General features: G+C 36.9%; 1 protein-coding gene across 4 annotated transcripts in view; it reads right to left on the reverse strand.

The window, feature by feature from the left end:
• Positions 1 to 28,000, reverse strand: part of LOC122395861 (cAMP-specific 3',5'-cyclic phosphodiesterase 4D) — a 221,808-nt gene that overhangs the window by 159,142 nt on the left and 34,666 nt on the right. For 2 of the 4 annotated variants that reach the window (XM_043393768.1, XM_043393765.1), the window contains one exon: positions 22,461 to 22,525. The exons of the other annotated variants lie outside the window; for them this stretch is intronic. The gene's annotated coding sequence lies outside the window, so the exon portion shown is untranslated. The remainder of the gene's footprint in view (positions 1 to 22,460; positions 22,526 to 28,000) is intronic. 4 annotated transcript variants of the gene reach the window in all.

The raw sequence follows: 28,000 nt of genomic DNA on the forward strand, positions 1-28,000 counted from the left end.
AGTGCGTACGATTTCGGAGGTATGTGTAATGATAAAAAATGATTGTAATTGATCCCCGCAACCGAAAATAATTTTTTTAAAACGATTTGAAAAATTTTTTTTCGCCGAAAAATTTCAGCACCTACTCGATTTTTTTTCTCGAAAGTGGGTAGGATTTCGGAGGTATGTGTACTCACCAAAAATGATTGTAGTTGACCCCCGCAACCGAAAATAATTTTTCCAGAACGATTTGAAATTTTTGAATTTAATTGTTAATAACTTTTTAACGAAGCTTCCATCAACAAATTAGTATTCTTGATTTTCGTCTTATTTTGGCCTCTACTATCGCTCATTAAAATTTTTGCTAGAGGTGGCCGAACACCCTGTATATTAAAAATAATTCTGAAAGCATAGTCGTGTCAGCAAAAGTATGTTTCAAAACTATTACTTCTATTTTTTTATTTATTCTTTAAAGGTCAATGGTAATTTATTATGCCCTTGAAAAATTGGATAACAATATTCTATTTTGTATATTCGTAAGCAAATGACCACTGATACAAATTGTTGACTCGCTGTTAAATATTTGATTGCGGTACTCTAGAGCCATTGTTTGTCAAAAGTCTTAGTCGTGTCTAAGGCTAAATGTGCTGCGTCAGTTTTACTGATGAATCCACCATCAGAACCACGACTACATGCCAACTTAGTTTTCTACACTGTTTTATTTGTATTTATATGAAACATTTCGATAATTAATTGTAAACATAAATTGAAAGTCAGACATATATATAAAGTTTATCGGATTTCCTACAATAATTTTGGTCTTTGAATTATAAAATTAAATATCTTCGTTATTGAGAAATAGTTTAATTATATAAAAATCAGCGGTAGAAATGATCGAAATAAATTTAAAAAAATGCTTAAAATTACATCTTGTTTCATAAAAAAATAATCGATTTAGAACGATTCTACATTTAATCGTAGAATTCTAAAAATCGACGAAGGTTTGCATTTCTCGGAAAATGTTCTAATTAAATAATTGATACTTAACAAAAAAAAAGAAATCACTCTGTAAATGAATGCTTTACTCACATACTACACTTGACAGATGAAGATAAGTACACACGAATCAAGTACATATTTCGATAAGCAACACAGTATCGCAGTCACGGGAAGTAATTAGAAGTAATCGAGTAATCTTCGATGTAGCTTCGATACCGCGTCAAATGTAATAGAGGCAATGTCAGCGAACTTGCAAATTCAGTCACGTAGTTCCTCAAACGTAAGCAAGTATGCAAAGGAACAAGTTAATTAAGGACCACCCAGAAGAACCTCCCTTTCTTCCAATGTGCCGCAGTGCACGATGGAAACGTGCCAAGAAGACACGTAAACGCCAATTCTTCTCCCCGATTTGACATCGAATGCTACACAGTAGAGTTCCGATTATCCAACACCCGGTTATCAGGAATACTATTCCGACTATTTTTTCAATTACAATCATTTTTGGTCAATAGACATACCCCAGAAATCCTACCCACGTTCGAGAAAAAAATTTGAGGTGTGAAATTTTACAACAAAATTAAAAAATTTCAAATCGTTTAAAAAAAATTATTTTTAGTTACAGGGATCAATTACAATCATTTTTGGTCAATAGACGTACCCTCGAAATCCTACCCACATTCGAAAAAAAAATTCAAGGTGTGAAATTTTTCAACAAAAAAAAAAAAATTTCAAATCGTTTTAAAAAAATTATTTTTAGTTACAGGGATCAATTACAATCATTTTTGGTCAATAGACGTACCCTCGAAATCCTACCCACATTCGAAAAAAAAATTCAAGGTGTGAAATTTTTCAACAAAAAAAAAAAAATTTCAAATCGTTTTAAAAAAATTATTTTTAGTTACAGGGATCAGTTACCATCATTTTTGGTCAATAGACATATCCCCGAAATCCTACTCACTTTTGAGAAAACAATTCATTACTGAAACTATAATGTCTGACCATAACTGTTTCGTTACCCTGAAAAAAAAAATTTTCGAATCGTTCTGAAAAAATTATTTTCGATTGCAGGGGTCAATTACAATCATGTTTTATGAATGGACACACCCTCGAATTCCTGCTCACTTTCGAGAAAAAAATTCATAACCGAAAATATTATCTGCAGCCTGAAATGTTTATCCGAAATTTCATTCGTATGTTTAAAAAATTATAACTCCTGAACGGATTATAATGTGATATGCATTTTTCAAACATCCTCCCTCGATAGGATCTATTTAAAAAAGTGTACATGATTAAAAAAAATTACTTGGCTGTAAAATAGCAATCAACTTTACTTCCTCTATCGCCACGTTTTCATGCACTTTAACTTGGATTATTTCTTTTTTCCAATTATAATAAGTACAATATGATCCACGAAGGACGGAAAACCTTAAGTGCTGAAACTTTTAAACGACTCGACCCGTGGCTCGGAAAAATATATTAAATTTTAAACAAATTTACGACCTTCTTCATACTCGGAACGCACGATGAATTCACGATGGCCCTATTTTCTTGGCAAAGTGTCGCGTCAAAGCAATGAAATTTCTACAAATTCGCTTCGTTTCACCGAAATACGCCGGCACTTTCGGAGCACCGTGTACCGTTAAGTACGCGGAAGTCGGGAACAATGAAGCCAGTAAAACAAAGCGAAGGGACGTGAAACGACTGTCCGGTAATGAGATTACGCCGTCGATTATATTTTAATTCGACGAACTCGGCTTAATTTCATGCGCCACTCGTCTCGCGAAACTTCTCTCCTGTTTATCGATCCCGTGGACAATGGTGTATTCTCTCCCGCGCTTTTTGGGCAAACTATAAATCACACGGCTTTTCGTTAATGCGCTACGCCGCGGTACTTTTAAATTCGCGCGAAAATCCGCTTCGTGGAAGCATATTTCTTGGCCGCTCGAAAATCCCGCGGCATCCCCGATGGACCTATCTCTCTGCTTTTTATTCCGTGCTTAGAGAGGCACGGCACGAACAAAAGAAAAAGACCGCGGATAAACGTCTAAGGCGGACAGGATCAGCGGCCGAAGAGAATTTTCAAAAAGGAACCGACAACCTTGCGCGCTAGCTTCCTACCAAGGATATTCCTAATTTATTGCTTCCTATCCGACGAGGATTAACACCGTTTGGTGACAACGGCCAAAGAAACACCGGGCGAAGAAATTTATTGCGATCCTGGAAACAAAGTGCGAGCGCTAAATCCCACCAGTGACACTGTCTCGAAAAAATGACGAAAATTAGCAAAAATTACAAAATTCGACTAAACTTTCAAAACTATTGCTGCACAAACAATGGAACCTTACTGTAAATGTAACTGATTTATTCTAAATTTGACAAAAATACAGTCAAGATATGGTCTTATAAAACAAAGGCTCTACCAACTGAATGAGAGAAAGAAGTTTCGATTCGTTTTTGGCGAACGAGGAACTTGAATTTTTGCTAGCTTTTCGAACGCGATCGAAAGTGGACCAATGTTTAGCGATTACAAGACGGATTTTCTTTTTCCCGCTTTAACGATCGTAACGAAACTTAAACGCTGGACTTTACGAGCTTGTAAATCAAACGTGTAAGTTCGCGTACTGTCACTGAAGGAATCGTTTCGACGAGATTACCTGCCGCCATAAATTTAGCAGGTAATCGAAAGGCTTCCTGCCTCGTTGCCGAGCGCACCGTCCGAATTTTCTGCTCCCCCAGCTTCCATATAAAATATCGTTAAACACGATTGAAAATTCGCATATTGCTGTGATCGATCGATCAATAGCGAATTGAAACGAAGAAAGACGCGTGGAACGAACCGATAAACGCAAGATATTATGACACCCGTAGGCTATAAAGTTCATATTTCCCGATCAACGTCGGAATAGCAGACCACGCTTCTGTGTCGCCCCCAACCTGCCATAATTTTCGAATGTTTATGCTCGGGGTACACAAAGAGACAGGCTAGAGTTAAACTTCGCGTCGTTTTACCGCGTTGGGACTTCAAAGGGAACATAAACGCCCAACAAAGAACCAATAAATCCACGAAACCTCAAAAATTCTCGTATTGGGTTGCACAACAATTATATAGAAAAAGAATGAAAGTCACAGTTTGCACTCGTGAATAAATCGTTTGAATATCGTTAAGAAAACGACAAAAAATTCTAGCACAATCCAATAATTCTCGCCAAGAACCGAAAGTTTCGAAGAGCCTCTTATCAGCGAAAGATAAAACACCGATGACAAAGAAATATGTTTCGGGAATATTTACAGACGCAAACGTATCCTTCGGTGCTTCGAACGTAACGCGAACATCACCCACTGCTAAGTTTATTCGCATTCGCGCAAAATTCGAGCGATCGGTGTGACGTAAACGCGCGTAAACTTACACGACCGAGCTTCGACTCTCGTCGACTAAAATAAGGTTCCGTTTGACGAGGCAACAACGGCCGAAGAACGCGACTGACTGACACGAATTGTCCATTCAATGCGGCTTATTTGCCCGGGACTTCAGTTCGTTAGCTTCGCGAACTGGGCCCTCCGCCGATAAATATTTACACGTCACCGAATGTGGGTTAACGTTTTGCATATCGCCCCCACGAAGGATATTACTAGCCGTGACAAATGTTATGGATCGAGAACAGCGACGAGGATACGTGGCCCTGATAAGAGCTTCCTTTTGCTCCACGGTCTTAATTGCTCATTCTTATCACCGTACGACGAACCATCGCCTAGTTAAGTTCGCCAAAGTTTCGACCAAGTTCCCGGACAGCTGAAACAGCGCAAACGACTCTAACGATCCTGGACATACACCGACGTCCATGAGTATCTGGACACCCGGTGGAATATGCCCCAAGGTTTATATCCTCGTTATAACGGAAGCAACCCAGACTATAACTTAACACTAGACTTACCAAAGCAGTCAGAATGAACCATTCGTAATTTTTAATAAAACTGGACTGATTTTTTGACAATTTACCGTAATTTTCTATAAGAGAAAGGATGAACACTTATTTTAATTTCTTTGTGTTAAAACAGAATAACGAGTTATCTACTAACTTTCATTTTATTTAATATAATAGATGTGGAGGTAAGTGGAGATCGAAATAGAAAGATCACGTCAGTAATGACGATCTAGAAAACATCTTGGACGTCCCGTAGGTCGAACTCTTAATTGGATTAGGATCCAACAACCACTAAAATCCGACAGTGAAAGACCGTCTGATAACATTATCGAGGAGATTACGTAGATCGCGTCCATTGGACAACTATCCAGTGACCTCGCTGGAACACTGGCGAAGGCGAGGGTGACGAACACGAATGAATGTGGAAAGAATGAGTAGTGGAACGATAGAACACAAATTATGTAAAAGCGTGCAACTGTAAGACTAAGTGCACGAATAGATTTCTTTTTTTTTTATTATTACACCACTAAATTTACAATCGATTCCATTGGGGAACTTTTAGTAAATATGTTGACCAAAGCAATGACAATAAGGGTGAAAGAATAAAAGGAGACTTGTAAAAACAAATGAATTGAATTTTGTTCGATGAAGCAAACGTGAAAAATGTATCGTAGATTATGGTGTTCTATTTCGATCAATTTCATATGGAACGACACCTATAATAAACATTTCAAAGAGAGATATGAAAGATACTTAAACCGAAAATGCACCCAACACGTCTATAGTCTGTCTTTTATAGCACAAGGTCTCAAGGATATAATGTAAATAACGCACAAATTTTTATTCGTAAAAATCGACGAAGATGAACTTGGTCTCGTAGAATTCGAGGCAAACTACTCGAGACTAATACAGACAGTTCTGGTTTTGCGATGTTAAGACTTTCGCCCCTGAGGGGGTAGTAAGAATGACATAAGAGAGAACTTCCTTACGCCAACTAGAGCCCCGTAAGATAACGATGAGAAAGCTAATTATTCCGGAGTCCAAAATAGCTAGAGTACCAAGGGGTAGACTATGTTCGTAATATTTGAATTCCTCAGCGTTATGGCGCTGAAACACTAGTTTTGAGATATTACCCACCAATTAAAAATCTGACGTTCGATCGTCGTCCTTAAAACTCTTGTGTCATGATCGTATACAAGGAATTCCGTAAGAAAGGAAGAAGAGTCCATAATAATGATATCGAATGATCGTGTACGCGTTCTTGCAAAGATGTGAAACGATTTCTTGGCTAGTTAAGAGTATGTTTACCATGCACGTGTAAAATCGAGACGAGCAACACGCGACAAGAGAGTTGGATTGCGCGTATGAACGTTGATGTCTGCAAGGTGAACGTCAGACGTCGTAACCTGAAAAATCCGTAGCCTTTCACGTGAGACTACTTCCACCGCCGGCATTCCAGCGAATACTTATTCAAATTCGATCCCGAGCTCGATAACTAGTCCCGCGGGCTCTCGAAGGGCGGCTTTCTATTCGCCGGGGGAAGAGCCGTGCATCTTCTATGCCGTGTGTGCACTGTCTGGCTACACGTGTGCGTACCTGGAATTCGCATAAGTGAATGATCGCAGCAAGGATTCCACGGATTCCCAGAATCCTGCCTTCGTATCTCTATTTCCGGTCACAGAGATCCAGATACCCTCGAGGCGCGTTAAAGAAGTTATAGGCGTTTCGTAAGCATCGAGAAATGTAACAAAAAGAGCTTTGCAACCCGATAGAATCTGCACTTGTTAGTCGTACGATATTCCCGTTGCGTCTCGAACGAATTTTTTAAAGTATATCTTCCGTAGGAAGCAACTTTCGAAGAAACGAAAATGTATAATTGGAAGATTTAATAAAAAATGTTCACGATTTAAACAACCTTGGGGAAAACTGAGAAATTTGAATATACCAAGGTTCCAACGAAATTGTCCTCGTACGCTGAAAATGTTTCGAAAAATTTCGATTCTATTGATTTCCACGCGACGTTTGCTGAAGTAAAAGAGTTTAAACTTTGCATAGAGATTGTATGTATCTGAATTTTTACAAATCTCTCGATGCAACTTATTTGTGCTCGACTCACGTTACCGATACAATCCCATACCATTTTCTTCGCGGTTCGCGATTCTTTCGCATTCCTGGTTACCACTTTGGGTAAATAAGCGACCGATTTCGCGTACAATCGCTTATTCATACGATTCTCATAAATGAATCATGGTGCATTCGCTCGGACTTTATAGGGATTGGAAACAACGTTTCGCCTCAATGACAATTACGATTGCTTTCGATATGTATCCGCTCGCCTTGATAGGAAACCGGTGCTCAAGGACGCTTTAGGAATTTCACGGCAATCCTAACTTTCGTCGTTCGACGTTTCCGCTTCTTCTTCGAACGTGCTTTCCCTGTTGTCGGGTGCATCGTTCGCGAAAAGTAATTTCCATTTGCGGGTGAATTGCTTCGTGAATATTGCCACGTGAATTACAGTGAATTTAAAAGAAACTACCACATATAGAAAATATAAGAACTCTTTGGTTTTCGAGATGAGCTTTTCTGGTAGGTGGTAAATCGACATCGGAAATCTGATTTCGATTTCGTCGCTAACCTTGTAAATTTTCAAGATTGTACATCCTAGTGGACACGAATATAAGTACACAATACTGTGTGAAAATTGTAGCATTGAAAATGCACAGCAGGAGACGTATGTACACAATTCGTACGTTTCCTTCCATAGAATAGAGGAAATTTCATTCTATTTCCTCGAAACGATCATTCTTCGCGAACTTTTATTTCGTAAACGAAAATGTAGAACATGGATGCATTTATTCGAGTATTAATTTCAAGTTTATCATTATTGCATATAATTTTTTCAGCCCTGCCATTTTGGAATTTTCCAAGATTAATCTCAAATACGTGTTCAACAGATTCACATAAAATGAAAAAATATATTCTACTAGAAATTTAAGGAAAATCTGATAAAATCGAGATAAAACGCAGGCAAATAACTTTGACTTTAATAAATAACTTATACACTTATAATATGAAGCTTGTGTGTATTAATACTTCATACGTTTCCCTTTGTTCTTCGTGACTTCAAAAATCTGACAAATGAAACGAATCGTACAGAGAATGTAAATATGCTTCCGCGATATTCATCCAAATAGCCTTTATAATATTAATAAAAGCGAACGAATGCTCACATTGCCTCCCACCGTAGGTAAATTAATCTCGAAAGTTCCGTTCGTTTCCAAACATAATTTTTGGAGAAACGAGGAAAAGGTAAAACTAACGAATATCGAATCTTTATTTATTTTTAAAAATGTGTCTTTGATGTCCCATTATGTGACAAATTCTATTAGTAATAATTATTTTCTACTGTTTTATCGCCAAGTCTCATATTGGTGACATACTTTTTAAAGCATGGTCGAGGGTTAAAAAATTTCTGACATAAAATACGTGTTTCGATAGAATTAATTAATAATTGCAAGTTTTCAATAACAAGGAACAATTAACACGTTGACTGCCAATTTAGAACGATAAAATTGTTTACGAAATCAAAACTTTTATTTTAGACAATTGTAAACTACATAACTTAAAACTTATCGTAGTACTTATTTTCATAACTCACAGTAAAATTTATGAAGCCTATTAAAATTTATTTTCTTTAACATTTCAACTTGAGAATTAATTGTTTTAGTTCCACTGTTAAAAATTCTGTCACCCATATATGGGGGACGTGGCAGTCAAAGTGTTAAATTGAATCGAATATTTTGTAGTGGTTAGACTTATTAGCATGGGAAAAAGTTTTTTTTACGTAATAGTATGAATAACAGGTGAGAAATTATATATCATTGTCATTGTTATCAGCGCGGAACGTTCTTCGCTGCAATTTTACACGGTGCATACCTACACCGAGTGCACGGCGATGCATTCAATCTCGAGTCGGCTCGAATAGTCTGTCACCGTTGTAAACAACATCGTACATCTTGCTACTCCGAGATAAAAATAATCGAGTCTAAATTTCAACTCGCAGAATGTGTGATTTCATCTGCTGAAACAAGAACATTGCTCGTAATTCTTACGAATTCGCTACGAATGAATGAAAACTGTATCAAATCAAAGATTACGAAGCTACTTTTTATATTAAAAAATTGAACCAAAAGGTTTCATTTATTTTTTTTTTATTACGACAATAATTCGCTTCGTTTCCCAATAATTGATAGCGTAAAAGAACAATACCGATAAGAGGAAAATAACGAAAATGCAATAACGTTATTAGATTAATGATTTTGTAAACTAGGACCACATGATTGCTGAAAATATTTCAGTACGACGATATTTCTCGTGTTTCCGCGCGACGCAGAAACCACAGTACACGTTTCATATTTCCGGTTGATACATTTTGGGCACGAGCGTGTTTGAAACGAACGATTGACCTAATTTAGCACCAAACCGACCGGCCGTCGCTTCTCTAATTTTCTAAAAACCATCGTGACGCGCGTTCATCGCGTCGATTCGCGATTACCAGCGCGATGCAATTTCTCTGCGTCGGTCGTTAAATTTTCCAGCGGCAGCAAGGACAGATTTTTACGAGTTCTGGTCCACGTGTCGCTTTGCATAATGTATTCCACTATGAAACGCAAAATACGTCTAACAATAAAGAAATTCGAAACCGTTTAATCCATAAAAAAAAAACATTACAATTCTCTGCCTCTTACGCGGCAACAAATCTTCGAATTATTTTCATTACGTATTAATTTACCTAATGAAACAGAACAAGCTTATCATTGGTAAAACTCTTGCACAGTCGCAATATTAATCCCCTGTAATCCGTATTATAATTGAGTTCTGAAAGAAGTTATTCGATAGAACCGTTGATAAATAATGGTGATAGGGTATGAATTGAAATATTAATTTTGATAAATATAACATTCCAATTAGGTACGAGCATTAATAAGATTTACGAGCAAATATATTTTTATTGGTAGTCGATCGTTATTATTGTCTAGCTATAATAATATTTTACTTATTGGAGCGTTTACTAATTGAAGAATTCACGGGAAGAAGAGGAATATCTCAGGAAACGGAAATTTATTTCTCAGTATAATAACGCAACTTCATATTTCCTCATATATACAGACTTGATCATTTACTTATGCACAAGTTATAATTTAATTTATAAAGTGTGTATATTATTCTGGAAAGTTTGTGAAAATATTTAAACTAGATTATTATACAGTCTGAACCTTTATTTGTATAAAGAATTCCACTAATTGGTTAACGTAAAAATTTTAAATAGAAACCCCTGTGAAAAATTATATTTTTACATTCTTCAAATAAAAACAACCTAATTTTTTGTCGAATCTTCGAGTTATAATTATAGTACATAAAGTACTCATGAAATTGAAATTACGTTAAAATCATTATGGCCTCTCATTATGACTAATTACTGCCTAGATCTCGTTGTAGCCAAGTTTGGCAGTAGGTTACATCTGTTAATTATCATTAAGATCTAAATTAAAATAATTATGGTAAAAGAATCACCGAAATACATTCGTCAGATTTTACCATTTTAAAAGCCAGGTGTCTAATAACCAAATGAAAGGATTGCATGAGTACCTAAATAAGTATTAAAACCCAGGTGATTCGAGTATTACTATTGACGACCTGGTAGCGAGTCAATTATAAATAAAAGTATTTGAAGATTGTTATATAATTTGGGACTCGGTCACTTGATAGTTAGTTTCAATCTATTTTTATAAATCTTGGAAAATAATGGTACTTCGCTTTCGTCCAAAGTCTCTAAAAGCAACTTCCAAGTATTGGAAGAAAATTTAAACAAAATTCAAGAATATTGTAAATTTAATTTAAAAACTGGGTCTTTTCAGCTTCGAAACAGCTGACAATTTTCCCACAAATCTTCGTGGCTCGCCCATTGTACTGATATCGCACTATCGCAAATATTTATAATGGAAAACCAACGCTTCATTTCCTTGGCGCGTGAAAACCAAGAGCCACGGCTAAACTGAATTTTATTTCTGTCGCGAGATATAAAAATAAATAAATGGTAAATTTCACCGGGACGAGATAGAAATTAGACAAAGGCGTAACCCAGTTTTTCGTCAGTCTCGTCTCGCGTCCCATAATAATTTCAGTAAAATTAAAACAAGAAAATGTAATTTTGTGTGTGCACGTCGTCCATACAGAATGTTGTTTTAAAAAATTAAAAAAGAAATTGTAAATAATCTTTCTCCGACGACATGATACGACACTAAATATTTTGAAATATTAATTATTACGTCATAATTGAGATATAGCCTTTTTCATTGTATATTTTATAACCTATTTTTAACTGTAAAATTGTTGGAAAAAATTAGTTTGAAAATACTGTTAGTGTTATAATTTTGTCACGAACTATTGGAAATAGAGGCAAGATTGAGCACAGCTTGCAGAATGCGTTGAGAAAAATAAGATTGCGGAAAGGTTATAGCACTCGGCAAGAGGCCAAAATTCTGTACTTCAACAATCAACAGGTTATGATTAATCGTATTAAACGTACGCACGAGGTCCAACGGAGAAATGCATGCAACGGGACGCGAAAACTATGCGAACCGTAAAAAAGACTATATAATTTATAAAACAGAGGGGATTTTTCAAATTAGTAGGTCGCCTGGGGGATTAATAATGTTTAATAGAATAATTATTTCGAGTCTATCGAGTCTCGTACTGCAATAACGGTTTGACGATCGATCTTGACCCAACGTTCGGATGAAAATATTTCTGAAGGGTATTACTGACCTTCATAGCGAATGAAGCGTCGTGGACGTAACCTAAATACAGACGATCGCCAAACGAACAAGACAATTAAGCCAGCCGGAAGTCGTACGAATAGCTGCTCAAAATGTAATTGACACACAATGGCGCACACATGATACGCCTACTCTCTTAATTACATTCCAACGTCGCGCCTAATACGTACGTATCTAGCATAACTCTCGCGTTCTTCGGTTGGCTCCTGAACTTGGAAATGAGCTTTGTGTTTCCGCGGCTACGTACGAACCTACGCGCCTCGACTTCCCGATGAAGACTGTGCCAACCGAGACGCAAAAACGTTTCCAGTACTTTAAAACTCCGACAACATTAGGCTCGCGATCAGTATCAGACCAATAACATCGTTCGAATTTACTCAAAGTCATTGTTGCTGCGACAACACGACGAAAATTACTACTTCCGCGCGTTTCTCCGTGCCACGTGGTCGATATAATCACCATAAAATATATTTTCGTAACAACTAATAACATAAAATTTTATTATTCTTAATTAGGCGTTCTTGCCTCAATGCTCGGTATAATAATATGAAATATGCTGCCTTAACGTACCGAGAATTTACTTCCGTTCGTTTAATTTTATCTTTCGATAAAGATGCAAACAAAAAATCATATTTTAATGCTGGAACCATGAATGTGCAATTCTATAAATTCTAAACACTGGACAGTAGCTCTCGTGAGTTTGGAGTATAGTCAACATTGTTATTTAAGACATTCATAGTTTAGCCATAGAGTTGAGAATAAAAACAGACATTCAATAATTTAATATTCACCCTTGCAAATGATTTAGAATACTGTGAAAACTATCTATCTGGGTTAGATTTCTTTTTTTCTTAATATAAAATATAGAATTGATAAAATACAAAATGACGTATAATATTACAATATATCTATCAGATACACACAGTTTATTGAATGTCATTAATGGTCCAAAAAATGGGAAGTACATTAGTGATTTGAGAAAATGGCTTCATTGTCTTGTAATGCTATTTTGACATCGCTCGTACAGGAGACACGAATATTTTTAGAACAATCTTTAGGTATTCTCTGGAGTATGGTCGTTACGTTAGCTATGAAAAGATCGCAGTGTTAAATCATCCGCCTTATTCACCCGATTTGTCTCCGCCAGATCATTTTTCACCCCTTAACCTGAAGTTATATCTAAAGGAAACAAGATTTTCCAACATTCAAGACATAACGTGAGGACCTTGTTACAGAGGATGTCCACAGAAAATTTTATTCGTAAAGCTTCTTCACTTGGCGAACTAAAACGTACTGTTCTTTGTAAGATGAATGGAACGTGCAGATTGATATAAAATGGAATTTTCAAATGAAAATTCTCCAACTATTCTCAGACGTAATGAAAATTGGATGAATCGCTATTGAAAAAGAATATTAGAAATTACTTTTATTTGACAGTTATTGTTGCGAGATATCAATCTATCTAGGCATGTAATTGCAGTGGAACCTCGACTATCTAAACAATGTCACGTGACATGGGAAAACAAATATTCTAGGTAACACTATGTCGATTCATGGTTCCAAATTCGTCGTTACACTGTACACAAACATGTCAACGAAACATAAACATACCGTTTTCGCTGAAAAGTCAAAGCGTGGGATACAAAATCCGGTGCAACCGTAACCGAAATAGCCTTCAATTACGTTATTGGAAAATCGCCAGTTCGCGACATAAAAAGACAAAAATTTGACATTTCGAACTGCGATGAAAATTTCTCGATTTGCACGTGGAAAGTGTGAAACCTGTTAAGAACGTCTGATGTGAGATAATGACAAATACAGTTTGTATTGCTTAAACGAAACAATTGTATCGCCAATACTGAACAGAGCAAAGAAACAATGGAATTTATGTCGATAGCGTAACAAGAGATTGAAAGAAAAACTCGATTATCCAGTTACCAATTAAATTCGAATAATTGTGGTCCTATTGCGTTTCGAGCTTTACGAAACTCGATTGTTGCTGATTCGCGAGCACGTACCGTTTTCAGCGGCAAAAACGAAAGCTTTTACGCTAATGGAAAGTACAACTGGTCCGACAGATGGTAAAATACATGAACATTGTTCGCATAAAACGCGATACGAGTTGTCGTGCCGCTGAAACGTCCGATGGAATTTATCAGCCGACGCGTTGTTTCCGCAAAAATGGACCGAACCGGTCAGCGAATTCCCAAGGAGGAAATTTCTCCTACGAATTCGATTCGGAACCATAACCAGCACTCACGGAACGTTCCTCGTGACTCGAACGAAACGATATTACGGAGGCTGAAGCGCGCCGCGAATTTACGATGTAACGACGGAAAATTCCTTATCTCTTCGCCGAGCACCGCGTTTCTTAAAAATCAAAGGCCGTCGGCGTCAGTCGGTTAGAGGGACGTGGATAGACGAGGCAAATACAGCCGCCCCAACGACTCCGTAACTACGTAAATCTAATAACAAAGAAGAACCAAGCATTTTCGAAACGAAACGTTTCAACTCCGTGCGAGACGAAATTTAATCTCTGGCCGCGATTAAAATCTCGATTAACAACGACTCGACTTGGAACACTAACGTTTTGGTTGTGACTTAACTTCTATAACTTTTGCAACTATTATAATAACGTGGAATTTTTAAATAACTGTTTAAGGCTGAAGTTTCTTGAAAGTTAATGGTTAAAAAGTATTCTGTAAATATACTTTTTCCTGATCAAATACTTTATTTAAATTCACTCAAGATTGTACTGCTCGAATTATACCGCAAAATGTATATATTTAACCCTTTTAGTGCCGAGCGAAAAACGGGTGGCTATGCGAAGAATACCGAGCCAATTTCACGAGTTTGTTATGGTTAGAGAAAAAGCTCATAAAAACCAAACTAAGAATGATATTTAGAAAATTCAAAAAGCAGCATATTACGAAATAAAGAAAGAATAAAGTAATGGCAATTGCATTTCAATATTTATTGCAAATCATATAAATAACATAATTATAAAGTATGATAAAAAAACATAGAAACAAGTTTCTCTTCTACAAACAATATTTACACATAAGAATAATCATTGTTTGATCACAGTTTTATGTAGGTCACGTAGCATAAAGTATAAGTATTTGATATTCAATGATTTTTTAATAAATAATCAATTCAAAATATGATGAGGCTTTGTTAAAAAATTATTAACGTTTAAAGTGGAGTACTGAATTTTTTTCTCGAAAATGCGCAGGATTTCGAGGGTATGTCTATTCACCAAAAATGATTGTGATTGACTCCCACAATCGAAAATAATTTTTCCAGAACAATTTGAAATTTTTTTTTCCCGTTGAAAAACTTCACACCTTCTCGAATTTTTTTCTAGAAAGTGGGTAGGAATTCAGGGGTATGTGTATTCACCAAAAATGATTGTAATTGACCCCCGCAACCGAAAATAATTTTTTCAGAACGATTTGAAATTTTTTTTTCTTCAATTAGATTTTCGGTAAGGAATTTTTTTCTCGAAAATGCGTAGGATTTCGGAGGTATGTGTAATGATCAAAAATGATTGTAATTGACCCCTGTAACTAAATATAATTTTTTTAGTGTGATTTTAAATATCTTAATTTCGTCTAAAAATTTCAGTACCTACTCGAATTTTTTTCTCGAAAGCGGATAGGATTTCGGAGGTATGTGTATTCACCAAAAATTATTGTAATTGACCCCCGCAACCGAAAATAATTTTTTCAGAACGATTTGAAATTTTTCAATTTAATTGTTAATAACTTTTTAACGAGGCCTCAGTCAAGAAACTGATATTCTTAATTTTCGTCTTATTTTGGCCTCTAGAATCTCCTATTAAAATTTTTCTCAGGGTTGGCCGAACACCCTGTATAATATGAAAAAGGCTTCTGGGGCAAAGGGTTAAACCCAAAAAATAATTTTTTAAATGCTTTTGCAATAAAAGTAGACCCTTCATAATGTTTTATAAATTTTTTTTGAAACAGAGCTTTCTCCTAATGCGAAGAATAAGGCGCCATCGCATACGCAAAGATATATCGTCGTTGGCACTAAAAGGGTTAAGACCAACCCAATAAACTGTCGAAACCTAACCACCAGCCTAATAAAACGGTCACTGTCCACACGAACGAGTAAATAAATAATCATTTCGTTAAATAATGGTATTTCGAGCCGACGAATCGACGCTTCCTTCTCGGTTTCCCCAGGAAATATTTGAATTCTCGCAGTGGAAATGATCACGATCTTCCGGAACGAAGGAAGCGCTTTCAAGAAGGAACAAAACCTCGCCTCGTTCGGTTCAATTGTAGACGTTCGATCTCTAGTTTTTTCCTCCCGGTGGAATTGTTTTTAAATTCGCATTACGTTGACTGCAGTATTGATCGAGGTCAGGAGGCACGTTTTACAGACGGCAGCAGGGTATTTATCGATCACGGTTCTTCCCTGGACGCTTCATCCATCTCTTGGCGGTTTCCTGTCCGCTTCTTTCCCTTAATAATCGATGCCCCGTTGAATAAAGGGCGCAGTCAGCACGACGAAAAAGATGACAATTACGATTTGTTTTCATCCGCGAGCGATAAGCTGCGCCGTCGAACACAGGTCCCTGCTTTTTCATTCAGCTTTGTATCGCGGAAACGCTCCGCCCGAGGTTCTCCCCGTTCAATGAAACTTATTGCGTCCCGGTAATGCTTCGTGTCGCGCTTTAAGTAACGTTTTTACATTCGTCGCTGAACGATTTCAATAGCGCGTATTTGCATCGACACTCGCGAGTCGCGCTTCCACGATACATTGTGCCCGCGAAACGTCTCGAAGCATCGTAGAAAATTAAACGTTCGTCGAAAGACGTAAACGTCGACGGGACCGAAGCTACGAAAGAACTTGAATCCATAGAAGAGAAAATTAAATGCACGGGGCGCCTTGCTCTCGTTAATTTGGTTCGACAATTTTAAAAAGAACTCGTTGGACTCACGAGGGAAGACACCCTCAACAATACAGAAAATTACAAAACTTTTACGATATACTTCTTCTTCTTCTTTTCATCAAAAATTTACTTTGAGGGGTTGAAATTGTCCCCTGGAATATTCGACTATTTTTTTTTTTTTTTTTTTTTATTTTGTAACTCGCTGTGAGAGAGGGAAGAACAGTTTTCAGGCAAAAGTTGTCTCTTTCAGTTGGATCTATCGATCTCTGTCGCTCAGAAATTCACCCTAAGTATACTGTTGAAAGACTATCTTGCGACCTAGTTCCTTGGTTCTTTCAATTTCTGCATTGGAATATCCATTGTTTTGTTTCTTTTTACGTTCGCGAAGAAACTGGAGACTATTGTCTTGGTAGTCAATAGCGATGTCTTCGCGTAACCGAGACTCGTTTACCAGTTCCAAGAATCACGAGTGAACTCGACTTGGAAGTGATGCTGATGGTGTCACGAAGGCCTCGCCAGAGCTTAAATGGTACCACGGGGGCTATCTGAAGAGGTTGAGAGGGTTGAGTATTTCCCAGTACTTTCGATGCTCCAAGACCAACAGTGAGCATAGTCGTTGGTGTCTATAGTAATGCTCTTAATACACAGGTAACAGAACACTCGAGTATAACGCTGTGTTACTTTAAAGCTACGTGTCCATGTATCTATATTTTTTGGCTCTTATTTCGTTTTTTTACCGCCGTGTATTATATTATGACTTTAAAGATATAATATTTCCATCAGTCTGTTTAATATAGCTATTAGTCTCGTTTTTTAAGTCAAAGGATTATCTGAAAACTATTATAAATTGCACAATAAATATGAATGTATTTGTAATGATGAAATATCGAATATTTTGTTTTTTCTTGTTCCTTTCATAAAATTCCAGTTCTAAAATATGGAATTACAACCGTTGTGTTGGAAGAAGCAAAAAGCTATTAAAATAAGAGACATTAGTTCCAGATCAAATGACTCCATGACGAGCTCTGATTCCGATGAAGAGCACTCGATATCAATCGCTCGACGTAGTACAAATATTATTAAAAATGACAATAAGAACGAGCTTTATAACCAGTTTCCACCAATGGAAAAAACTACTACGTTTGAACAAATAATTTTCTAGAAAACTATCTTTGTAGAAACAAAAAGGAATTATTCGAAACTTTAATAATAACTGTTTCAAAAATGATCCTATACGTTTCATTACATTTTCCCCGGATCGTTTGGGTTCTATTGAAATCTAGAATACAATATTTACTGCGCGTTGCCGTTTCATTTTACGGGAACAGTAGCTTATTATACCAGCTATAGAGAGCATATTTCATTACGCGAATGCCATTAAACATTGGACAATGTGACGATACGTAGTTCGCAATTGCTTCCACGTTAAAGCGAAATTGGAAATCATTTTGCAAAAGACAAATTGTAAACACGCTCGTCGCGTTAATAAACGGGTGAAATTAAACACGAAACGTTACAAATTACTACTCGAGGCTGAAATATGCAGCGCGCGTAACGTTGTAAAAATCGTGCATGTAATTTGCATTTCGAGAACGAAAATAACGACCGTCGAAGCCGTTAAATACAACTTCTCCCGTAGTTGTACGTCTCCCCGAGAACAAACTAATTATTAACTGAATCTCGACGCAACGCAACATTTCACGTTCGACACCTTCCGAACTGTTCATGCATGCTGCTGGAAATCGGGAAGTTCCACTCGTAATTTCCCAAGCGGAAACAAGTGTTGCTAAAGAAACGGAGTATCAAATTATCCCTGCTAACGTGAAAACGAAGTTTCAGTTTCTACGCGAGCGAACTGAAACGACTGTTAGAGTGTTTAGCGGAGGAAGCACTTTCGAATATATATAATTATCGCTCTTATTGCCGACGAGACGCTGTTTACGATCATCTTTATACATGATGGATAAAACAGCTTGTAAAAATCAAATTATTTACTGGTGCAAATGTTCTTATTACGTAAATTGTAAGAAACTGTTCTTGCTCGTCCGCTACGTAGCTTTTGAAAGGAAAATATAGGTTTTATTAGAAAAATACTACACACTTTAAGTAACAACGTAAATAGCTATAATAACATTAATTAAATTGAAATATGAATGTAAGAAAAAGAAGAATCTTTATATGGATTCAAAGTTCGAGTTTCTTAGGATCGAATAGAATAATAGATTTGTTTAAATTTTCTTATATTAACGAGCACAGGCCATTTGTCGAATTACCAACAACAAAGTATGAATATACGAAGTAATTATGCTTGATTTTCTTTGCAGTGCTGACGAAACGATGCTCGGTAATGACAAGCGCGTCGAATACTTAATTACGATACAAAATTTCTAATGACTCGCGCGACATTAAGCGACTCTGACAAACACTCACGTCTCCCTTTTAATTAATTTCAGTAATCCGACGAGCCATACATTAACTATTCTAATTAAAGTTACGCTCAGGCAAGAATTATTCTATTAAATCCTCGGTTTCCATTAAATGTACGTATGCACCCATTAAACACATGCATCCATTTTCCGTGCACCGAGAGAATGTTTGTGCATCCTCGATCGCTCATGCGAAGAGAGTAAAGGGCAAATCGAACTTCTCCAAGTTAATAGGTAACGTATAAGCCGGTTATTTATCGTTTTAAACAAAAAGAAAATAGAAACTAATAATACCCTGCGTCTACATATACCGATAATATTATCATTATTGATATTTAATTTTTGGTTTCACACGAGACTTCGATGCACACAAAACGAACGACAGACTTTTATGAATGAAATTAATCACGATATAAATCTACACAAAGAGTGTGGATTGAATATGGTAGGAGTTTTATTAAATACTTAATTTATACGAAAACATTCCTCCTCTCGTTTGAATAAATCCTCTAATTATCTTTGCTGTGACCTCGACTTATTGTCGCTAAAATATTTCCTAAATCTAGAAAGGAATGCTTGATTTTATTGCAAATAATAATAATTATGAAATTCCTTTCCTGTTAAATTTCTTCTATTGTCAAACGATTTCGTAGGATCAAAGGTTCGACTCGAAGGGGACCAAAATACAACAGACTACGTCGTCGCTTTAAATATTAATATTCCACTGTTCTATGCTCCGAGGACCCAGTTTTCCTTTCCGCTTTCATCAACTACCGAGAGAACCGGAACCAAGAATCTTTTAATTAATTTTTCTCGTATTTGGCTTCCTGCTCGGCGAGGAAATTTTAATCCAACGACGTTCAAACACTTTTCTGTTAAACGAGAGTCACCTAGCGCTCGATTCGTGGTCCTCGACGTACCAAAAGTCACCATCCTCGCGCGAAAGATCTCACGCAAGAAGATCCAACCACGAACCGCGCTTCGGGAATTATTCCTCCGGTCAGCCACGTCAAACGTGTAATAGAACTTGTCTAGGAATGTCCAAACGCAATACACGTCCATGGTGGATCGTGGCGGGCCGACGCTAGTGCTCAACATGCGTCAGAGAGTTACGTATAATTGGCAATGGAATATTATTATTGCACAACGTGACGTGGAACCGACCGAGAGATTTACGAATGGTCTAAGACCACGAGAAGGATACAAACACAGAGAGAAATTGTTTGGAATCGTTGTCACACGAACGAAACGAGATTCGTGAAATATTATGCGAAATATGATAACGGTGTGCAACAAAAGAAATTGAAAACGAAATAACAAGGGACGATGGCGTGCGTCAGAGTCGGGGAAATTTAATTCACGAACAAAGAATAGATATTTTATATTCGTTCGTAAACTAACTTTTGCCCGGAGCTTTGCTCTGAATATTGATTTTCAACACAGGCCAATACGTCGCTCCGCGTGATAATAATTACCCATCCGAGTCAATATTTTCATAAATGTGTTCACCGAAGTATTTATTTCATTTTTTATTTAAAAAGATTTTCCTCGTAGATTAAAATCCATTAAAGGTATTCTAATTTACTTAAGTATTCGTAATTAAATTATCCAGCTTAGCAACATCTCCGCAGGATAATTAAATCGTCGTTGGAATTTTTAATTATTTCGAACGAAATAATTTGTCCCTGGATAGGTAAGCTTCGAGTATCGAGCGAACGTTAACTGGAGCGTTTCCAGAGACAATGTATTTGACGATAATTATTCGATTTAAGTTTAGACCAGTTGCTAGGGTGATACTTTGGTAGCTGTCAAAGTTCAAAGATCTATCTGTTAACAATAGGTGCATTCTTATACGCATACGCACGCGCAGGAGTTGTCGTACAGGTGCGCCCAGACTTTGTCGTCACATCCTGCCGGGCTGTTGCATTTTTCATTTTGCAAACGTTGCCGCGCGCTATTCGTGGCTGTATGTAAATAGATAGAGCGGTTTTCGCGGCCGAATACTAGCGGCGGTAAAAATAAAATGCAACGAAAACTCGGAAATTGAAATGAACTTATATTTAGGTTCCAATCAAAGCGCGAGTCGGCGGATCTTGCGGAAACATTTCGATGCTGTCGACCAATTTGTGTCTCCCGTACGGTTTCGATAAAACGTTACGAACGGGAAATAAAATGATTTTTCCAGCCCCGGAAACGAATGAAAAATGTAAAATAAAACGTTTCTGCACGTTTTCGCGTGCAACGTTTCATTTTTCGCGAAATTCGATCACAGCTTGTAACCTGCGGCTCGTGACAGAAGTATTAATTAACGAGTTGATCCTATCTCTGGCGCCATTTATCTTAATATTCGTCACTGTGCTACTATTCACGCTGTAATCTCATAACAGAGGTTATTTTCCTCGATTAGTAATGCATTATTGAGACGAAATATTTTTCTTTTAATTTCAACGCGAGTTCAGATTCCACGTGAGTGTAGTAGATATTATAGAGCAGTGTTTCTCAAATAAAAGAAATTTTTTCTCATCATTTAATAATAAATGAATTTTCGTACGGAATAATATAAAAAAATAAAAAAATTGATTAGTTTCAACCAGAAGTCACGAATGATAAACAAAAATAAATTTAATTGTTTCTTGATTTATTTCACTTTCTTTTTATATTTTGAGAGCTTGCAGGTTCTCGCCAACACGTTTATAGATTAGTTTGAGGGACACTGTTATAGAATAAATCGGAAAACGACTTTCGTTAGGAGCGACGAAGGTCCTGCAGGGGTAGTAACTGCGTCTCTCGATAGTGCGCCGCGTTGGTGCACCTGCAAGCCAAGGGTACATCTCCTGCCACGATGATCAATAACTTGAACCACTCTCGGCCATCGCTATCGACTTCTCGGATCTTAGGTTAGTTTCCTCCATCTCCTACACGCACTCTAGAGAAGCACTACTGTTCGAATTCCTCGCATAGTAAATGCAGTAATGTTTACGATAACATCTAACGCAGTTACGTCAAACTAATTTTGATCGAAGGGTCAACTTGTACTTTCTATATCCCCGAGCCACGGATACCCACATCTGTTTCAATTTCCACAGAAACGAGCAAAATGATACATTCATTTAACAGAAGTTATATTAAAAATAAAAATTTCGATTGTGGTGAATCATAGAACCATTTTGACACCGATAAACTGAGAAAATTATTTCGTTTTTTTTTAAATACTTTGCACAGTTTTCACAAATACCACAAGATCAAAATTTGATACAAAATTTTGAATCTTAGTTTCAAAATTGAGAAATAAAACTATTATCGATTCTGTCTCAAATACGTTTCGAAATTAGCTAAACGAATATTTCTCAGTCAACAATGAGTAGTTAAATACCTGTGTCGTGAAATTTCTTTAAAAATTAGCTGTGGATTCGTCTATGTTAAATTCTTGTGGCTAACCTGAAACAGAAAAAAAACAATCAAGTTAGTGACAAGGAACAATAGCTTCAGATTCAATTAGATCAGAGGTGCCACACTTATGAAAAATACTATTTTCTCAAAATTGCAACTTGACTTCCATCTTTTTATTAAAAATCATTGATATCCATCTTATTAGAAATAGAAAAAGAGAGTCGATCTTCGAAGCAAAATCGTAGAATTCGACCAGTTATATTTCCGTTGTTTTCAGTCAATCTTTAGTAATATTAACAAATTTATCGAGCAACAAGACAGTTCTTAACGATTTTCTAACAGATGGATAGATCGTGCAGGACTAATAGCCTCGTGTGCTCGTTCGTCAGATCTAAATCCACTGAATTTTTATTTTTGGAGCCATTTAAAAACATTTGTTTATTCAACACCCACTACCGGTGCCGAAATACTTCGAGAACGTATACGAAAAGACTGCCAATGAATTCGATCAAATACTTGGAATATTTGGAAAATTAGAAAATTCTATGACAAGACATCCAAAGATTTGGATAAAAAATAAGTACAAAAATGGCTGTCGCTTGGGAACAATGTCAAACAGAGCACGTGTTCATTTGAATCTACCCTGTTCACAGTTCCATCACACGTTATGAAACACCTTGTACAATCAGTGCTGTTTGTGTTGTAGTTCTCAGAAAACCTTGTTCTCGAGTGATCCGATACTCGCGATCAGGAATTCATAGAACATGATATAGACAATCACGGACTACTGGTACACGGTGTTGATTAACCCGAATACAATAGAAATGATCCAGAAATCCTCTTACGAAACATGGTACATACGTACGATTCCGGACTCAATATGTGCGACTTCGGAATCATGAGACGTAATATAGATAATCGTGGATTCGCAAGATCCAATACAACTCTCGACTCGCAGGTGTCGATATCTAAGACTTTGGTCTTGCGATCCAATACTCGCAATCTTGAACTCGTTTGTCTCTAATTGTAATTCAACAACCACTATCGGTGCTGAGATACTTTGGAAGATCGAACAACTCTATGACACGAAGACGTTTTATCCGAAAAATTATCGGAGTAGAAAAATAACGAATGACAAATGTTCCCATATGATTCTTTTTCTCTGAATGTCATGTATGAAGAATCACTGATTTTTATTTGCGATCGTTTATCTCGTATTTGTATAGACAAATAAAGCCTAGACTATCGATCACATTATGTGAAATTAAGTTGGACCATTTACTGTATTTAATTTGCAATACTCTGAATGAGATTACTACGAATAAAACGTTAAACCACATTTTCACCACATTCTATAGAAAAAGTTATTCTCGTCCGTATCCTCGCGAGTGTACTCAGAAATGCGCCCACTGCTCGCGATCCAAGCCGCGTGAATCACACCGGGGGGATATTTATTTAATTCCCACAGTTATTCTTTACCATCTTTATGCAGCCAACAAATACCGTTAGGTTCATCTAGCGTCGAATTACTTTGCATTGAAAATCGCCCGTCCTCGTCTCGAAATGGTACAATCAGCTTCGCGTCTACACTGAAACGCTGTCTATCAGAAACGATGCACGAGGAATGACGAAAATAAACGATATCGCCGCGATGCAATCTGCAGTAAATAATTTCTTATCTGTCATGGCTGACACTAGACGGTACGATCTTCCGCGTTCTTCTGGGAAAATAATTCCGCGCGAAAACGAATCACGCGCGCTGTCGCAGGTGGAACGAAGCGTTAGAAAAATGATGCACGGATGCAAATTTAAACTGCCCTTTTTTATTCTTACGCTTGCAACGTTGTTCTCCGTTGCTGACGAATGAGGAATTCGCGAACATTTTTTGAATACTACTGATGTTTTGACAATTAATAACTACATAGTCTAAAACTGTCATTATTTATTATAATTCGTACGCGAGAAAATTGAATGTCGAATAACGATTTAATAGAATCTTCGATAAAATCGTTAAATCAGACTACAACAAAGAGAGTTTCGACCAATGAAAAGCTATGAAAATAAATAAAAATTGGAATTTTCCGGGGTGAGATGAATTGTTTAATTTTTCGACCAATGTCGTATTGCATAGGCATGCTAAAAAATGGTATACGAATACAATTTTCATATCGTCGCCGGAGATACGATATCGACGATTCGTTATCTCCCATCTCGTTTGCCTATGTTTTCCAAAATTTAATAGCATTAATGGCCCATATGTAGAAGTTATCGTACGAAATTTCAACTTATTTGGTCGATCCGCTCCCGAGATAATTGAATGCCCAGAAATTAATACATTTCGGCCCGCTGCGAACGTTACCACGAAATTCCTGATATCTGGTCCCCCGAAACGACGAGGACTCGCAATTCTGGTGGCCGATTACGTATCGCGGCCGCTATCCAACCTCGTTCGTTTCGTGCAGGTAATTTTTGCAAACAGGAAAGCGACGGAGACGACGTGGAACAGGAAGGAAGAAGAGAGAGACGAGGAACCAGCATGTGGCCACGATGCTCGTAAATTCCAGGGCCGCCAGCGATGGGCGCGTTTTTACGAGCACGGGAGCGTCGGATAAACGTCGCTCCTAATGTTGGCCTAAACCGAATTATGCGAATTAGAGACCGGTCGTGAACAGATAATGCCCACCGCCCTCCTTGGAAACCAGGTAAACCCCTATGTCCCTCTTCGTCCTCCCGCAGCTTTTGCGGGGGAGATTAAATATTATTAATGACTGCGACACGATTCCACGTACAATGGTGCCTCGATACTTTCCTCTATTGTCCCTAACAGTATGTAAAAAATTACGTATTACGGATAAATACGCGGACAATTTATGGTACACCTTGTTTCCGTTTTAATTTTTTTAATTATTAAAGGCTGTTACTTGGATGGTGGATGAGAGACATAAAACAAATGAAAAGAGTGGGGTTGAAATACTCGAAACTCTTCAAACCTAGTTATGAAGTCAACTAGACAAGAAATATTAATTAGATATTTCTATAAGCAACTATCAACATTTGTTAAATCAGGATTCAACTCATCTTCAGAAAAGCTATTTTCTCTAGCAAATTATGGCCATTTTGATTCTACTAAACTATCTGCATACAATGTTCCATTATTGCTTGTTTTCCTCGGTGGGAGATTAACAAGTCAATCTCATCTAAATTTGTAGACTAATCGATTGAATAAACTATTGAAAAAAATTCCACTTGATGTTTTGCATCGCACGTGGCACAAGAACAGAGAATTTATGTAAAACATTTTAGTTTAAACTATACTTTGAGAACCAGGTCAAATAATTCGTATCGCTACAATAAAAAAACAATGAAATTTGTTCATTTGAGGATTCGTTTTATAAATAAATATATCGTTGTGCGTGCTTACAGTGAAATACGATTTGGACTTCGGTATAAGCAAAAACAGTGGGTAGTGGACAGACATAGCAGAACAACTCGTATTCGATCGCACGCGTATCCCACAAGCCGCCTTCCGTAATTTCAATTCATAGAAAATTGTCGATAAAATTTATTCACCTTGTTCCTTTACTGCTAAAGAAAATTAGTAAAGAATCTACAAGATCAAAGTCGTAATTCCTAACCGCCACATGAGTTATTTTTCTGAAAAATTCGTAATTTTTTTTTGACGCCCTACAGGAAAGTTGTCTAATACTTATTTGTAGGTACCCATGAGCTCTACTTCAGAAACAAATTTCATTGAAATATATTCACTATTGTAGGAGTTATGCTCGTTTGAAAATTGAACCACTTTTATGGGGCTTTTTATGGGAATTTTTTTCTAGAAAGTGGGTAGGATTTCGGGGGTATGTCTATTCACCGAAAATGATTGCAATCAATCCCCTTAGCTAAAAATAATTTTTTCAGAACGATTTGGAACTTTTTAATTTCGTTAAAAAATTAGGCACCTACTCGAATTTTTTTCTAGAAAGTCAGTAAGATTTCGAGGGTATGACTATACTCCATAAATAATTGCAATTAATCCTCTTCGCTAAAAATATTTTTTTTTCTTAAAAATTCGTTTTTCATTTTTAGTAATTTTGTTTGAAATCCTACAGAAAAGTTGTTTAATTTTAATTACATTAGTTCATTACCACAGACAAACTGGAACATAGAAGAAATTTCTTTCTTGATAATGACGCGATGTTAAAGTAATTAATTCTGAGAATACTTGGAGAGAAATATGAATTACTGTTTGTGACGTTAAAATTCAATAAACAAATTAGTGCTGGGTATTTATTTATTCTGGGCCACTTTTGATTTAAATCTAAACTCCCTCGAGCACCCCTCGAACCCTGTTCGGTATTTACGCAAACGAAGAGCACGATGGGACAAAATCGTTAAGTGGATCGTGTCGGACCATTTCCAAGTTGCAATCACGCAAAGCTGAATAATATCGCCGCGAATCCGTTTTCTCCTCGCCATCGGAATCCATCCATCGAGCAAACCGAGCGATGAAACCTCCGCGAGGTAAACATTCGAAGATTCGTTATGGAAATGGTTAGCAGCAGTTTTCATAGCATGTTTCGCGACTGGAGTCCTCGTGTTACACGACCTATCGAGTTTACAGAGTTTACCCGTGTCCCGATATACGTGGAACTTGGACTGCTTCCCAGTTCCTGAGAGCAATTACTCCTGTCTACCATAATTACGCGACGTTGCACCGGCGTTACAAGGTACTCGAACGTCGCTAGATAAGGTCAGGACACGGCTTCCCCCTCCCCTACAACCTCTTACCCAGGATCCTTTCATGCTCGTCCTTTTATAGTCTCGAGTGTTATATCCGACGGTGCCACGATCGAGATACAGGCAAAATTAATCGACGATAAATAAGCAACTTGTTACGCGATAAATAATTTCACGCCGATTTAATTAGTCCCCCCTGTATCGAATTGTACTCTTATTGAAACGACTTTTCAAACCAATGGAAGCGACGGGATCTTCGAAAAGCTTCTGTGATAATATCTCAACGATTTAAAAATGTGGACACTGTAGTTAATTTCTATTTATTTTCTCTAAATTATAGCAAGAATTGTCTCGTATTCTTTAAGATCTTTTTATTATTTTATCGTTGAATACATAATATTTGGAAGAGTATGTTCGTTATAAAAAGAAGATTGACACAAAAAACCGATATCAGTCTATGGACTACGAAACAACATAGATGATACAATACAGTACCAAAAATAATAAATTATTGCATGGAAAATATATGCAAATTCAAAGTAAATAAACATAAATTTCTGTTGTCTCAGGTGGATAATCAAATATACTTTCAACACTCAAGGAGTTTAAAACATGAAAATAAAAACGTAATTTTAATCAAGAAGGGCGTGCAATAAGGTACGATAAAATATATAATTTCTACCATTTGTTTGGAGAATACAAGAATGCAAAGTTTGCCTCGGTGTCTCAACGAAACGCTTTTTGTTCCGTTCAAGAAAGGAAAGAAGCTAATTGAATTCAAACACC

This window comes from Colletes gigas, unplaced genomic scaffold, assembly GCF_013123115.1.
Source record: "Colletes gigas isolate AHSC1104 unplaced genomic scaffold, ASM1312311v1 Colletes_gigas_Sc00006, whole genome shotgun sequence".
In the NCBI taxonomy this organism is placed as follows: Eukaryota; Metazoa; Arthropoda; class Insecta; order Hymenoptera; family Colletidae; genus Colletes; species Colletes gigas.